Raw genomic sequence first — 15,000 nt, 5'->3', positions numbered from 1 at the left:
GCCCAGCACCAATCAACAGGCAGCCACAGTGACAGACAAGCTGGTGAGGGAAGCGGAACATTAGCAGCGCTCAGAAGAAGCTGGTGGAAACCAAACCACATGTTCATCAACCAGACAGAAGCACGAAACACTGGCTTTCAAATGAATGCCAGTGCTGCTCCATGTGTGCTGAGTGTTTCAAGACGAAGCTGTTGGTAACTGTCTCTTTGTGTCTGCTAAGTTTTTGCTGTCGTTTTCTGTCCCCTGGTGTCCAGAAATCAAGCTTTAATGTACAACACAACACATCTACCCTTCTCTAGTTCTTCTAGAAAAAATAAGGAAAATATAAAGTCATTAACCATTTTACATGAAGCTCATGTACAGGACTTCCCATGTCAGAAATATAGCAATGCTTAGAATCCAGTCCAGTAAAAATGATCCTAATACGTCTTTTCAAAGCATATCCAACGGAAATTAAAAGCTGTTCAAGAAACCATTTGAAGCACATGCATGGCTTTAGTCTCTTTTCAAAAGTAAAACTCACAACTACTCACTGAGTACTCAAAGTCTGAATACACTGAAGCAAAAGGTTGTTTTTCCGCGTCTGAATATGTTGGTATGGAAAACACAATGGGACCACAGCCTGAAGCCTTACCCAAGTCCAAAATCAGTAAGAATTGATAACAATATTACAGAAACTGAATATTTTCCTGTTTTCTTTAATGGTATATCAAAGTGTCCTCCAAAAAAAAGTCAATTTACCATATACTTATCTGCATATATATCTATATTTATGTGATGAAATTGATCTGTAGTCGTATTTAAGGTATCTAAACCTATATTTTGGCTATATGTCTTTACTATATTTATCACTTCAAACTTTGGGTAATATCCCTATTATCACTGAAATCCTTGAGTTGCAGCTGTAAATAAGCTGCTGAAGGTGCTCAGAATTTCATTGGCTATTTGAAGCGTCAGTCATTTTCAAAATTGGTTGCGATTGGCTCAGTCTTCACATGGAAGAAGAGAAGGTGGCCCTTCGGTTCAAGTTTGACTATTGTTGGCTTCTCGATTGTAAGGCGTCGCGGCAGATCGTGATTGGTCAAAGGAGGCGTCATCTGAAACCTGAGACTCCACAGAGTCAATGAAGACAAGATGGCGCCCATCTGTAAATGTTTCCAGAAGGGGAAAGACATTTTATCATGTTTTATCATGTTGGAATAAATACTGCAGTGGATCTTCTGGACCTTTGGATGTTTCAAGACCAATTTAACGGAGTGTTATCGATCTGACCATAGGTGAGAGTCGTGGTCATGAGGGCTCAATCATGACCGAAAGAACTAGATCGTGGGTACAAGTGGCCGAAATGGGTTTCCTCAGGAGGGTGGCTGGTGTCTCCCTTAGAGATAGGATGAGAAGCTCAGTCATCCACGAGGGACTTGGAGTAGAGCTGCTGCTCATTTGTGTTGAAAGGAGCCAGTTGAGGTGGTTCGGGCATCTGGGAAGGAAGCCCCCAGGGCGCCTCCCCAAGGAGGTGTTTCAGGCATGTCCAGCTGGGAAGAGACCATGGGGAAGACCCAGGACTAGGTGGACAGGTTATATCTCCACACTGGCCTGGGAACGCCTTGGGATCCCCCAGTCAGAGCTGATTAATGTGACCCGGGAAAGGGAAATTTGGGGTCCCCTGCTGAAGCTGTTGCCCCCACGACCCGACCCCAGATAAGCAGTTGAAGATGAGATGAGTTATCGATCTGTGGATCACTGAGAGACGTAAGCGGTGAATTGTCTCAATGTTATGTCAGTTTTAAAAGCAGTTGTTTGCATCAGTTGAGTTTTGTGAATCTTAGCTTTCTAACGGTGTATAGTTTAAGTATAAACATCAACGTAGCCTTTGAATAATAAATAACACTTAATGCTCTTATGGCCCACCTGTGGGCCATTGTAACAGTTGGGTCTTCTAGCTTTAAAGTCAGTTAAAGCAGGCAGGTTAAGTGTGAGTGTGTTTCACTGAACATGCCTACAACAGGACCACACTGTTAAAACTGTGTGGGAAAAGTCCGCTCCAACATGTTGCTTTGAGCTAACAGGAAATAATTTGTCAGTTGTTGACTTGCTGTGCGAGTAGGCGCCAGCAGACTGTGATGAGGAACCCGATGGCTGACACGGACGTTCCGAATGAGAACACACACTCGTATATTCAGTCAGCAGCCCCTCGAACTTAAAACACCTTCCTCCTTTTCGAAGGCAGCATCAGTAAATTAACGGATTCCATGAGAAGTTTAAAACCACTGCTGCAGCGTCATCCACCGCTCCGCTGTAGAAATTATTTTCCACACAGTGAAAAGCTCTGAAGCTCGTCCTGGCGTTCTTTGTCTCGTCTATTGTTGTTATTGGAAAACTGTCGAACAGCTTTACAATTAGTATTCTTCTTCTTCTCCTTCTTCTAGCAGGCCAATGACACAAAGGACTAGAAATCAAATAGATTCTGATTCACTTCATCCTTTTTCTCTTTAAGTTATAAGTTAAGTGTTTTCTTTTTTGATCACAAGTGAAGTATTTTTCTATTGAAGTCATTTTTCTCTAAACTATCCAAAGAGACACTTTAACACTCAGAACATCCTGGAACCGCACATAATGAGAAGAAAGCCATTGAATTTGAAGTGAAATGGCGTATGTGGAAAAACCCACACCTACTTCATCAGAATGACAGCAGCAAAGCAGATTATTAAAGGCATGAGTCATCTGAAGACATTTGCTGGCAAACTAGTTCTGTTGTTGAGGAGAAAGTCATTTTTCAGAGCTTGACTGATGACACTGACACGGCTGTTTAACGGCGGTACGGAAACCTGGACATTTACCACCAAACCCACAGTTTACATCCACCAGCAGACACAGCCTCGGACTGCACACACCTTCCTCCCGGCCGTCATATGAAAAGCAGATGCAAATTGCAGCATCAGAAGCTGCTGCAGCTCGCTGTCACCATGGTGCTGTGTTGCCACGGCGTCGCCATGGGGACTCCGGGGTCACTGGCGATGAGGTCACATCCCGATGAGCCTCTTATGGGAAATGGCGGCCGTTAATCCACTTATCGCTGGCCACCACATACACACACACACACACACACACACACACACACACACACACACACACACACACACACACGGAGGATAAACAGGCCTATGAGCTAAGACTTTCACTGAGACTGGGAAATCTGACCACTTTCTCTCACCATCTTATCTTATCTTATCTTATCTTATCTTATCTTATCTTATCTTATCTTATCTTATCTATTTGTTTATCTGTCTGTGTGATTCTGACCTGCCTTGCGTTGGTAGATAACATAAAAAATGGAAAAACAACCACAAAAAATCCACAATAACTCCAATCATGGGTTAAATCCCGCATCAGTATTTTTGACAACATATCTCACAGGTGTGTTTGTATTGACGCACCTCGCGCAAAGCTCACCTGAACTGAGCAAACGCTGGTGATTGTATAGCCTGGTTCCTGACCACTGGATTGTCTGGTGTTTTCCCCTCCAGTTAGAGAAATAATAGAACCAATCAGAGCTTGAAGGATTGAGTGTGGTGACATCATTGCATGGATGTATTAAGAAAGCTGGATGCAGTACCACGGCTCAACAAGCGTTTTCCCCATAGACCTCCATTCTAAAACAGACGTCTGTTAAACTGTTGACACCACCGCCTTCAGACAAGGTCAGTTACTGCTGTTTGTAATACACGTTTTAAGTCATTGCAAAACCATCCCATAGCCTAGAAATGCAGGGCTGTGTGGGTTCTGCAGGGCGTGCAGGTGAGGTCAGGGACAGAAACAAGCATGCATGCGTGCACTGGGCTGCACAACGCTGAAGCAAAACAGGAAATGTAAGACGTTTTTATGCACTGGGTGAGCAGTTCTCATTCAAATGAATATGAGTTCTTATGATACATCCATGCATGGTCTTATCTCCACCTCCCTGTACATCAATGAACAACAGCATAACAGCAAATATACCTTGAAGAAAAGTTCTGGTATTTTTCAGCTTAAATGGGTTTATCCTAACAGCAGCGGCTGCTGAGCGAGCGCAGACAGCATCAGCAGGCTGTAGTGTTTTTAAAGGGCTGGAACGGAGGAGAAGCTGGCACATGAACCGCCATCAGAGCCGTTAGCAGAAGGTGGCGTTCACACCCTGCAGACTCACACCACTCCTTGCTCTCCTCGAAACGAAGATCAAGGAATCAAGAAGAATAAGTACACGTTTCAAACGGCTCTGTCAGCTCAGGCCGTGTGGTTGGGCTCTGGCCCAGGATGTTTGCTGCTTTTAATACCTTTTTTGACAGCTTACAGCGTGAATAGACAGGAAACACGGGGACAGCATGGAGCGATGAACCAGGAACATTTTGGTTATATGATATATATCTTAACCACTTAGACACTGGATTGCTCTTCTGCTTCCCTTCACTGCAAGCCTCCAAAAAAAAGATGGATTCATGCAACATAAAAGCTGACATCAGTGGAAACAAGAACAAAATGTCACTGCATTTCTAATTGCTCCGGTGTTGACTCCGCCCCTGCCAGGCAGCGTCTCATCCTCCGCCTCGTTTCCTCTCATCTTGGATAACTTCTCATGGTGCTATGAATTGATGGATGCCACAGAGGCATTTATCAGACCATTATGTGTCATTATCTGTTCCCAGGTACAATGAGAGCTATTTGGAGAAGGCTGATATCTGAGAGCTGTGCAAAAGTCTGACTGCTTTATTATCACAGTGGTTGGTTACAGCAGGAGCTGCACGCTGCATTTCACGTTTCAGGCGTCCGGCTGACGCTCTGTCCATCAGGGTAATCAAACCTGTGAAGCTTCAGGTACAGGACGCTTTGTCTCCAGTGATTTATCAAGCCTGCCACCTGTTGCTAAAAGGCGCTCACAAAAGCTAATGTAGTTTATTAGCACAAAGGGGCAGCTGCATCTGAACCTATCCAACGGGGGAGAAAAGGACTTTATCAAGCCTGATTTAATTTATTAGCTAGAGGGCTGCCTAAATGAGCTCCTCTGTATTCCTAAATGCGTTTTCCAGATGAAAGGACTCCGAGCTGGAGTGGGTTTGTTGTCTGAATACTGAGGATTGACCTAAAATCTGGCAAGAGGTGAACAAGATGGCTTCCTGTTGTTGTGCACATAATACTGGCTGCAGCCACGACCCATCTGAATGAATAATATGGAGAGACGTTTAATGTATTTGACTACGATCACTCATTTTCCCGGCAGCGGGAGGCTCATGTAGAACTTTCTTGGTCTTCTTGTGCTATGAGAGGCTACGTCACGTTAGCATAAAGGCTAAACGGAGAACATGAGCAGGTTCATCAGGCCACGTTCCTGCCCTCAGAGCCCACCGGCAGAATAAGCCCTTCAAATCTTTAGGCCCTAATTAACAGCATAATGATCATAAATCATTCATGGGGGGTGGGTGAATCATTTTGTGGATTTTAACATTGCAGTGATGAGTTAGGCACACGCCTGCATATTTAACTTAGTAAGAACTGCAGTGAGGATGATGAAGAAGACTGAGTACAGCTGCCTGCCAGCACAAGAAACGTGTTTGTGTGTGTAATATTTATCTCTATGAAAATCTTTGTATTTCTAAGTACAATACGTTCATAACGTCCCTGTATGATATGATCAGTTTGTACTGCAAACTGATCGTCAGTGTATTCATTTTCAGTCTTCAGCCGTGGCTGAATATACAGCACAAACGGCAGGCAGACAGTCAGACAGACAGGTCGCTCCAGAGGTGACCGGGGAATCCTGCTCTCTCTGTGCCGGCAGACAGAGCCTCCTCCTCGGCCACTGCTCCTCCTCCCCTCCCCTCCCTCTGCCCTGGTTGCGCGCTGGGGGATCCGACGACGTCACACGAGCACACACACATACACACACATACACACGCCCTCTCTCTCTCTCTCTCTCTCTCTCTCTCTCTCTCTCTCTCTGCCACTCCGTCTCTCTCACTCTCTCTCTCTCTCCCTCTCCTCTATGCTGCTATTCTGGGAAGTGGCGTTTGGAATAACCCCCGTGTGCGTATGAGTGTGTGTGTGCGTGTGTATGTGTCTCCTGATTTCACCCTCACACACGCACACATACACACTCATAACACAGTGAGACGCACACATTTACTGTCTGTCTGACTGCAGTAGTGGAGCTCCGGCAGCAGAAATCCGGTCGGAAAGGATTCCTTCCATTTTTACGCGCAACTTTTCCTCCGTCGGCCGCCTCGCCGCGACGTTTCCACCGCTCCCCCTCGACTGTTGTGGATTTCTAACAACCGCCTCCTGGTTGAATTTAACGGACAATCAGCGAGGTGTCAAGCCCGCCCGGAATCGGATCTCCTGTCACCGGGGTAGCCTGTTGTCATTTTCGCACGGAGACGGAGACGCGCAGCCGGAGCGCAGACAGAAGGTAAGCGCGGGGATGAAAAACGAAACCTTACCGGGCATTTTATCACACGTTAAACAGTGACAGCAGGGTTTTCTGCGCCATGGCGGACCTTATGTGCTGTTTTCACGGCATTTGATCTTTTGTTTAGCTTATAAGGGCAAGGCTACGCAGGGGGAATACCCCGGGCACGCATTGCATTGCATGCAGATTACCCGGGTTGCGTAATATCCTGAGGAATTTGCAGTAGCCTGCACGGCCAGGCTGGCTGCAAGGCCGGGGAGAGATATTGAGGGAGACCGAGAGGGAGGGGGAGTGTAGGTGGACTTGAAGCTGTGAAAGTGGAAGCTCGGATAGGTGTGATGGTGTGATTTTGCGTCTGGAAGGTCGATTTTCAGCATACATGCGTTGTGTAGCCAAACCAGCCCTGCCCGCATCTGGGTGCCTCGGCTCATAGAAGTTCACTTGCATTTCATTTAATATTCTGAGTGCTTAGAATCGCTGTATGCTGCTTGTTGAGAGGAGAGTTTAAGCTGTGACCTTAGCGCACTCCCTTTGGTATTTCCTTGTTGCCGCCACAGTATGATCGCCGTGACACTCCTGGCACGGTGTGTGTTGCTCTTGAGTGTGTCTCAAAAATACAAACTGTGTTAAAGGCAGCAGTTCTTTTTCTGAAGGGAGTGACTTTATCTCATATGCTCATCGTTTGTTTCCTCTGTTTGTGTGTGTGTGTGTGTGTATGAGAGAGAGGGAGAGAGAGAGTGAGAGAAATGGTGGGTGGTGCGCTGGCTGGTTCCGGGAATGTTCCATGACGTGTTGCCGTCTAGAGAGGGGCCCCGGCCGGGGAGACTCCGACGCACGGCCGGGCCCTGCTCTGTCTCTCTCCCTCTTTAACAAGCCCGCTGATTCTCAGTGCTGGAAAACATTTCAGGCTTTTTTCGCTGCATTTCTAGAGAGGAGATTTACAGCCTCATCATATAAGCACGTCGTGTGTTACTGCGCGTCATAATCCTGTGATCCGCTGCTCATTCCTTCAGGGAAGCTCTTTGTTTTCCTCCCGTCCACAGAGAGGGCAGAGGTCAAAGGTCAGGGTCAACACTACTGTATGCTGGAAGGACACTCCAGCAGGGTGGATGATTGATAATATGGCTCTTAGATCATTTCTCAGATGTTTAATGTGTCACAAATAAAGGAAAAATTAACAAGAAGGACCAATAAAGATCACACATGCGCTTGCATGAAGGCATGCAGTAAATCAATATATTCAAACAAATAAAAACAAGCAATAACTCAAAGGTTATTTCGGCTTTATTTTCATAAACTGTACTGTCACTCCGCTGGCAGCGAAGCAGCTAATTTTAAACTCAGACTGACACTGAAAAGATGTATTTTTGGAAACAATAAGCTGTGCGCACTGCAGAACAGTTGAAGCAAATGGAAGCTGGATGTGGACAGAAAGACATGCAGTGCAGAGACGAGCAGCGCCGCTGGACGCTGCAGAAGAACAGAGACGTCCTGAGCGTGTCGGTGCTGTTTGCAGGTTATGAGCCTGCAGCTGAAGAGATCATTACAGTGTGTGTTCTGCTGTCAGGGCGCACGCTGTGCACGGCTGGGCGTGCACGTGCCTCTGCTAAATGTGTGTGTGATAGCGTGCACCGGGAAAGACCGACCTACGTACCATCTGTCCCACTGCCACCTCAGATGGCCATCGGGGTGTACTGCGTAGGAGCGAGCGTCCTTGCAGACACACACACACACACACACACACTGTTACCAGGGTGGATAGGCGTATGGAGAACGTGTGTGAAGTGTGACTTGATTTTCTGCACTAAACACTCAATTAATTTATTACCTAGGCCTTGTGGGAACTCAGTGTGTGTGTGTGTGTGTGTGTGTGTGTGTGTGTGTGTGTGTGTGTGTGTGTGTGTGTGAGGCGCACTTACCAGTACACAGCATACTACAGTTGGACAGCAGTATCCAGTACAGCTGAAACGATTACTGAAGTTCTCTGAGTGCTAACAATCGTTGATTCTACGCCATGGAGACTTTGACGGTAATCGCCGCTCCGCCATGCAGGGCTTACATCGCGCTGTGTGTTGATTTCTGTGAGACCAAAGCAAACATTCACGGTGCAAAATGGAGGAAAGAGGAAGAGCGAAAAGCGGAGACGGAGTGAAAACCATCACACGTTTTTGGGAGCGTTTCAGTTTGGAAGCTGCTGTGTGAGCAGCTGCGCCACACTGGCCGCACAGGGCCACTATTTACCCACCGCACGGCGAGCCCGCTGGCTGCGTTAGCACAGACGTGTTCGCCTAAGTCAGTGCTTTCCAACCCGGAGACTGGGACCTGAAAAATCCTGCCACATGAAATTTTGTGCCTGTGCTTCAGACTTTTCTCTGATCTGGGTCAAATAAAGGGTACAGTCATCTACCTGTAAGCGTTCAGGTGTTGCTGACAAACTGACTGGGATCCACTGACATGCTTCTGTCATAGAAGTGACTGAACCTCCTGCATTAACGTTCAAACATTACACTACATTAGCTCGACAGAAAACAATCTTATCTCAAGGACCACTCACTGACCCGCACAGCACTTTCCATCACATGTCTCAGCCTCCTCAGAGCGCGGTTTGCTCGTTTGTCATGCAGATAGCTCAGCTGTCAGGTGATAACAGGTGGTTGTATATAGAAGGCTGTTGTAACGTCTGTCTCTATTTAAAGATGGTGGAGATGGTGAATGGCCTCCTTGATTGGCTTCTTTACAGCCCATCTGCTCTATTACAGTCTTGTGGATGCTTTTGTCCAATAAAAGGTGCATCAGTCTGCTGATATGCTTTAGTTAGAATTGACTGATGTCTAAATCCATCTGATTTAATCCATCTGATTTTTTGCTTCTGCACGTCGCTAACCGCGCCGTGCGGCTGGCTCTGTATCAGCTAGCTTTGCTGCAGGTGTGTCAAGTTTGCATTCGCTGTCAATTAGCATGGCGCTCACATCATAGCTGGAGAATCTGAAATGACTGCAGATGCATGGCATGGTGTGATGAAGTGACACACGCCACGCACGCCAACTGCGGCGAGATTTCGTTACAGCTTTCAGTTGCTGGTGTTCATCATGAAGTGAAGTGTTTGTAACGCCTGCCTGTGGAGACGACGATCGGCACCGTCAGCTTCTTAAATGTTTGCTTGCGTCCCTCATATCATTTTAAACTGATGTTTTGATTGACAGTCAGAAATTAAGAGAAAACGTGGCTTCACGCTGTATTGCGCTCTTCTCTGTCTCACCTGCTCTGTCCCAGTTATTGTGACATATCAGACGCCTCAGAGTGGATTATTACCAACAAATAACAGCTGCAGTGCAACCCGGCGCACCTGCAGCACGCTAACAGCGCTCACTGCTTCTCCAGCATGAAGTGAATGGGCTTCCTCCAGAGAGCGCTGAATCGAGAGCGTTAAAAGAGGATTTTAAGCTTCACACCGAACCGATCCAGTTTATCTCGCTGAAATGTGCTGTTTTTGAATGCAACTGCACAGCTTCACCTGCGTGTGTGTGCGTGTGTGTGTGAGATCACCTGAGAGCTGTGGAGGAACCTGAGAGCACTCCGGTGACCGAGGTCCTGACAGCGATGGCTAAATTATTAAGATACACACTCACATACACACATATAGAGGTAATGAGTTGGTTGACAGGTTCCTCCTCTAAATTCTTCCTCTGTGGTTTGGTGTTATACCTGGTTGAATATACACCTGAGGGAGACGACGACAAGAGGGGGAGAGTGGGAGTAACCTACAGCAGATGAGGAAGGGAGAAAAGGGGGAGGGAGATTGACAGAAGGGGTGAGATGAGAGAGGAGTAGGGAAGAAAAGAGAAGGGAGGAGAGAAGGGTAGAAGAAGAGGGGAGAGGGGACGTGATAGGAAACAAGAGAAAAGGAAAGAAGAAGAAAAGAGAGGAGAGAAGAATAGAGGAAAGGAAATGAGGACCGGCGAAGAAACAACAGGAGAGGACTTCAGGAAAGGAAACAAGTGGACTGGAGTGAAGAAAGGAAGGAAAGCGAGAGGAGGAGAGGCAACGAGAGGAGAGCAGTGAAAGTAAGAGGGAAGGAAACGAGGGAAGGGGACTAAAGAGGGTGATGAGGGAGGAGAGAAAAGGATGAAGAGTAACAGAGATCAGGAAGAGGAGAGGATGAGAGATTTCCAAGCTGCTCTGACAGAAGAGTGTGTCTATTCTGTCAGCTGCTGACACACTTTCATTTGAAGGACTTTGCTCAGGAGAGTGTGTGTGCGTGTGTGTGTGTGTGTGTGTGTGTGTGTGTGCGTGTGTGTGTGTGCGTGTGTGCGTGTGTGCGTGTGTGTGTGTGTGTGTTGTCCTCAGCTGTACAAGAGGAAACTCCCTCTCTTACCCCCTTCAACATGTAGATGAGGACATTGTTTTGTCCCTCAGCCAATCAGTGAAGGCGTAGCTGCTGACTGGCATGGCTGTTGCTCTGCGGCAGCCAATGGCACGGCAGCTTTTTAACCAGACGGGAAACGTGACCGTGTTCTTTCCCGCTCAGCTCCCACCTGTGAGACGCCTGCTAGAGAGTGTGTGTGTGTGTGTGTGATGCTGTGTGTGTGTGTGTGTGTGTGTGTGTGTGTGTTTGGCTGTTTAAATGGACGGGGAGATGATGGAGATGTGCAGAGAGAGAGAGAGGAGAGAGAGAGAGAGAGACCTTTCCCCAAACTGGCCTACTTTCTCAACAGCTTGTAATTAGTCTCACTTCATGCATTTATGCATCAGACAGTAGAACTAAATCAGTGTTTTGTAATCAGAAAATCCCAACTGACACGGCCAGCGTTCGCTGTGCGCTGCCTGTGAATGGATTAGAAATCACACGCAGTACGAAAGTCAGCACGAAGTACATTTACTTCAGTTCTGTCCAGAAGTACAAATCTGACAAAGTCTACTTCACTTATTTCCACTTTATGCAGTTTTCTACTTCTGCTTCACTACATCCTCCTCTACAAATATTGCACTTTCTCATCTGCTTCCTGTCCAGTAAAAACCATGTATCTCCAAATTTGGTGATTTTGAATGTTGTGTTTGTGATAAACTGAAGGATGAAGTGTTCCTTTATGGCTTACTTGAGCTGAATAGTTTATCTTTCTTTTCCAAAAAGCCTCTTGGATCAGCTGAAAACGGGCTGTTTTTCTGAGCTCCTGAAGCTTTTTAGAGATACGTGGTTCTCACAGGACGGCCACGCTGCAAACATACAGTGATCTTCTTGAATATGAATGTGTGTAGGGACCTGTCGCCTGCTGCTCTTCATCTCATCATCTTCCTCTTCTATCATTCCTTCCTACAGTATTCAGATGAATGTGCTGACCTAATGACACCGAGCATGTTTGCAACATGGAGACCAGCTTCTAGTGAACAACAGGAGGCTGTTGCTAACAAAGCAGACTTAATCAGTGGCTAATGCTTTTCCAAGAGGTTCAGTAGAAAGTTTACATGTGAATCAGCAGCAGCAGGAACTTTCTGGTTTGCATTAACAGTAAATTAACAGAGCAAATACAGCCGGCTTAAGTTTGCACATGGAAAAAGGCCCAGAGTTGTTTTCTGATAGCGGCCCTGATGAGAAGCTCTTTCAGGTGGACGCTGTGACATTTTGGGACACGCAGAACGTTTGGTGCTGTTTTGATTCAGGTGAGCATCCTGATATCAGATTCACTTTTTAATTCGCTGGTCCAGAAGGAGGCTGAGCGAAGGATGATAGCCTCAAACAGCTCCAAATGATCTACTTTATATGTTGCGTCTTGTTAGCCGACACGCTAGCTACCAATACATCCAGTGATTGCTGGGATTTGACAGTTAGCTTCATGATGAGAAGCAAAGAAGCTGGACCCAGCCGTGCGCAGAGGGCATTTTGTCTGTCTTTAGTCTGGACTAAAAGTGTTAGATACATGAGATTAAATTGTAAAAATGGCTTCTGGATTGTGCGAGATCACGTTTGCCATCGGCTTGGTGGAAGCGTCCCTCTGTGTCTCTGCTTCGCTCGACCATCGAGTGCAGACATGAAACTGATATCGGTCTTTTCATCTGACTCCCGGCTGAGTTTTGCTTTTTTGATTGTCAATATATGGAGTTTCAGTTCTTAAATATTAGTTATTTATTACCTAATATTGTTGAGAGCTCTGCCTACGCTCCAGCTCTAATGTACAGCTCCAACACACAACCTTTCATAGCTTGGTTTCATTGTTTTTCTTATTAGCATCTTGATAACTGCTCAGACATGACGTCACGTTCCCAGCAGCTCCGGCGTGGTATGATTTTTAAAAATGTTTCAGTCACCTAAAAAACCCGAAACGAGCTTTTGATGTCTGCCTCTGTGAATCTAGAGCCGCCGTTCAACAGTCATACGGGGAGAAATCAGATTTTTTGCAGCCACAGATGTGAAAGCAGAACTAGAATACGTTACTCGTTGGGTTTTGAGTAAAGGCTGAAACTCACTTTCTCTCCGTGGGAAAGTCTCACTTTCGTGCTTGCAGTAATTCAACGCCTCGCGTCTACGTACATGTAAAACCCTGAGCTCAGGCGTTTTCTGTGGGGGGATCTCCAGTGGCATTTTGGGAAATGTAGTACATCTAATGACGTAGGCTGCGTGAGGTGGATTTAGGGAAAGTAGGCGAGCCGAAAATTTAAATTCAAGTCAATTCAGCTGCAGACTGCTGATTGGAAGTGAATCAGAGGAGGCTCTTTGTCTTTAACTGCATTCTCAAAATCAATTTATGACATTTTTTGTTTTTTTCTTACAAATAAATTTCATCAAATGTGACAGAAAAAATAACACTTTTTAAATTTTGATGAAAATTGGACAAAAGCATTGAAAGGTAGCTGTTATTTTTTTGATTACTTTAAGGGAATATGGCATGAAATTAGCAGGTTTTGTCATTTAATCTCATTTTTTTTACTTACTTCTTGTTTCTAGAACCATTTTCTGAGCTCTCCTTGCTGCAAGAGGACCTCAGCTGCTGTCAGCTTAAATTGATCTGTTTCAGAAAGGAGTATTTTCATTATAGATCAATGAGAAAGTAACAATAGATGTTGAATATACGTGTCTTTGTTAGTGTGCCGTTCGCAGGCTCTGCTGCCCAGTCTGATGTTATCTGCCACGGTGGAGTTAGCGGCGGCACACTGACGACGCGGAGGCTGTTCGCGCTGTAGGTTTAGGTTGAGCTATTTGCATATCCATACAAAAGATAAGAACACTTCAAAAAATATGAGGGGATGAAAAGAAATCCAATCTCAGGGGGGGAGATGGAACAGAAACCTGAACGGGCTGGCAAAAAAAAAGTGACAAAAGAAAAGTGAAAATCAAGATGACACGAGTGATCTGAAGCTCTGAGACGGAGCGTCATCTGGTTTTATTTGTTTATTGCTGGATTCATCGAGGGCTTTGAAATGTCAGTGTCAAACGCTCAGAAAACAGCACAGACTTCGGAGCGTTTTTAGAAATTTTAGATTGCGAACCACAGGAACAGCGTGTCGCTTCATTAGTGGTGGAAATTTTAGAAAAACAACACAGATGCTTGTCACTTTCCAGCGAGTGCATCGATACTTAGATGCTGAGTGAGTCTTCTGACCTTTAAAACTATTAGAATAAATCTTTATTTTTACTCTAAACGGACAAAAAAAACGTGGACACCTGAGCTCCACAGCAGGAATCTGCTCCCATTCAGCTGCATTAGCATTAGCATTAACATTAGCACTGTGTTAAGCCTTTGTGCTAAGCTAATGGAGCCGGCTGCTGGTCGCCTCACAGTATATTTAATGGACAGATATAACGCTGCATCAACATAACTGTCTGCACGTTCGGACACGTTTGGACTCAGCGTGACTGCAGTCCAGGACGCCGCCATGTTGCATGCTCAGGGCCTGACAGGACGCGGTGTGTTTACATCAGGTGGATTTACATAAAAATGCTGAACGTCTCTGCCATGCTTTCTCTGTCTCCTCCAGGGGCCGCGACCAGTTTGTGGACTTGCTAAACTGGACCAGAGGACAAACAGTTGCACCAGGTAGGATCCACAAAACTAATAACCGTATGTGTGCATGTGTGTGCGGCGGCTGCTCGCAGGCATGCAGAGCAGCAGCTGACAGCTGAAGTGTGGTCACCAGGTCACGACAGGTTTTGTTTATAGGGAGTAAAATACCAATAAAGTGCCAGAAATGAAACTGAATAACACACAGCGTAGAGACTGGAGAGGTTAAATTTTAAAAACCCACAAGGTGAATGACCAACATCTTAATTTAGAGGCAATTTTGAGGCGATCCTTCTGCTCTTTTGTCCTCACACGATTAACTCACGTTAGCAGAAACTGGATTGTTTTCGGTGTTTTAGTCAGTATAATATGTGTCAACAGGAAATATAAGAAACTGCTGTGGTGGTCTCGGCTAGCCGTTAACAAACAGCACATATGTGGTGAGATGCCTCATGAAAATAATGATCCAACATAGATTACATTTGCCAAAGCCTAATGTGCGGACTGGTTGGGGGGGATGGGGGGGTAGGAGGGTAGATGATGTCTGGTCAAATGCACCGTGAATGAAGC

The 15,000-nt window shown here is 45.9% G+C and overlaps 1 protein-coding gene across 2 annotated transcripts in view; it reads left to right on the top strand.

Moving 5' to 3' along the window:
• The first annotated feature begins 6,119 nt into the window (after window positions 1–6,119).
• The window catches only part of hivep2a (HIVEP zinc finger 2a), a 92,612-nt gene continuing 83,731 nt past the window's right edge, over window positions 6,120–15,000 (top strand). For both annotated transcript variants that reach the window (XM_070986796.1, XM_070986794.1), the window contains exons 1-2: window positions 6,120–6,436; window positions 14,408–14,466. The gene's annotated coding sequence lies outside the window, so the exon portion shown is untranslated. The remainder of the gene's footprint in view (window positions 6,437–14,407; window positions 14,467–15,000) is intronic.

Source organism: Chaetodon trifascialis, chromosome 19 (genome assembly GCF_039877785.1).
Source record: "Chaetodon trifascialis isolate fChaTrf1 chromosome 19, fChaTrf1.hap1, whole genome shotgun sequence".
Taxonomy (NCBI): domain Eukaryota; kingdom Metazoa; phylum Chordata; class Actinopteri; order Chaetodontiformes; family Chaetodontidae; genus Chaetodon; species Chaetodon trifascialis.
Note: the sequence above shows the minus strand (reverse complement) of the source record. Positions and strands in the feature narration are given on the sequence as shown.